This window comes from Galeopterus variegatus, unplaced genomic scaffold (assembly GCF_000696425.1).
Source record: "Galeopterus variegatus unplaced genomic scaffold, G_variegatus-3.0.2 Scaffold3607, whole genome shotgun sequence".
Classification (NCBI taxonomy): Eukaryota; Metazoa; Chordata; class Mammalia; order Dermoptera; family Cynocephalidae; genus Galeopterus; species Galeopterus variegatus.
The window spans coordinates 63,823-65,776 of NW_007729718.1; the positions used below are offsets into that span (position 1 = coordinate 63,823).

General features: G+C 33.0%; 1 pseudogene; it reads left to right on the forward strand.

Annotated features, from left to right (window-relative positions):
- LOC103601151 overlaps positions 1-270 on the forward strand; it is a 1,373-nt pseudogene extending 1,103 nt beyond the window's left edge.
- The last annotated feature ends 1,684 nt before the right edge of the window (positions 271-1,954 follow it).

The following is a 1,954-nucleotide window of genomic DNA, read 5'->3' on the forward strand; positions in this document are numbered from 1 at the left end:
AGAAACTGAATCAGACAGTAAGGATAGTTTAAAGAAGAAAAAGAAGTCAAAGGATGCAACTGAGAAGGAAAAGGATGTTAAAAGGCTCAGCAAAAAAAGAAAGATGGATCCTGAAGATAAACCTGTATCATCTGAGTCCTTGTCCAAATCAGAATATAATGAGGAGGTATGAGCGAAAAAGAAGAAAAGCAGTGAAGAGCAAGAAAAAAAAAAAAAAAAAAAAAAAAAAAAAAAAAGAAGGCTGCTTGTTCAAGTCCTGACTCACCATAACATTAAGAAAAACCAGGATCCCCCTTTAAAGAAAGTGCAATGTTTATAGAAGTTTCAACTGTGAAAATTATGGCATATTTACTAACATGCATGAATTTTATTGTTTTTACAACTATCCTTGGACTATTCAGTAGCCACTCAGATGCCTCTGTGTGCAAAGACTGTAATTGTTGCCTGCTGCTTGACCATCTTTTTTTCTCTTCCAGTGCTTGGTAACTCTGGAAGATGGTACACTGCAGTCGTACTAGTGGTTAAGCTATTTGGGAATAAAGTTTATAATTTTTGACTAGAAGAATCTAATGATAAAATCAACAGAAATTGAATCTGGAAACATTTTTAATATTGTAATCAGAAATAACCAGCTCACTCTAGGTAAAATTTTTAAAGTAGGGATTACATTGATATTTCAACATCCTTGTTCTATAGATAAGTGTATGTTAATTTTTTCCCCTTCTTTACTTTTTTTGACCTGGGGAAGGAGCTTTTGGTGGGGTGGGGTTTGCTATCTCTTTAGCTAGCAGAGCAGTGTGCCTTTGCTGCTCACACATCCTATTTTTGTGGACACAGTAGCCATGTTTCATGGGGAGGTCAGAGCTGGGTCCCAGCTGTCTTGCCCTTACTGAGCTTAGTGATATCCTTGGACTTTGTCATATGCTGCTTTGAGTGAACCAGAGAAACAGCCCTTTGCAGCATGAGAAATCCCCCAAAGCTCTGAGATTTACCTCCACTTTGATAATACTGAATGTTATTTAGCATTAGAATGTGCATGTCATTTGAATTAATTTTGATTACACTTTGGCTTTGGAGAAGAATTGTTACAAATAGACACTGGTATTTTTTGAACTTGATAGGTACAGATTCTAAAATGCATGTTTTATACTGTTTCATTTTAACCAGGCAGGAAAATTTTATGTTACCAGTGATAGTTTATTTTTTGTATGAATTTTGTTTAAGCTACAATGTTCAGGTTTTGATAACTCCTTACTCTTGCTATCTTAAGTTTATTACTATCTTTAATCCTATACTTGCCAAGATATTTAGCATGTAAAAAGTAGGGTTTTGACTTTTCAAGAAAAAATCAAAACAGCTTCATATTGAAGCTGAGATTTACCATAAACAAGTTGAGTGGCAAGCCTGGTATGCTGTGTCTTGTTACATATAACTGTTGCCAGGATTTTTGTAAATATAATGTTTTAAATGCTTGTTGTCTTCATATATTAATAACAAGTTATGGCAATTAAATTTAAAAATAAATAAATAAATTTAATACTTGGCTATGTGCAAATAAAAAAAACAACTATTGCTGTTATAAATAGCAAATGTTTAAAGTCATTTTATTTAAGGTCAAAGATTGCATAGGAAGGCCTGCTTTTAAGATTAGGTTTCAACAATGGAGGGAGGTGTAGTGAAAGCAATAGAGTAAGGAAACAAATCAATACTAATATTGGAAAAAATATTCTTTCTGCTGTCGATATGATAGTACTCATCTGAGGAGATTCTAGGAATATCTATTAAAATTAATATGACGATTTGTAAAGAATCTAAATATGACATACATAAAAAATCAGTAATTTTTTCTTTAACCTCTGAAGCACCGAGAAATGGAAAAAATTTTTAAAAACCTCTCAGCTATAAAAACAAATGAAATACTGCCATTTGCAACAACATGGATGGACCTTGAGAG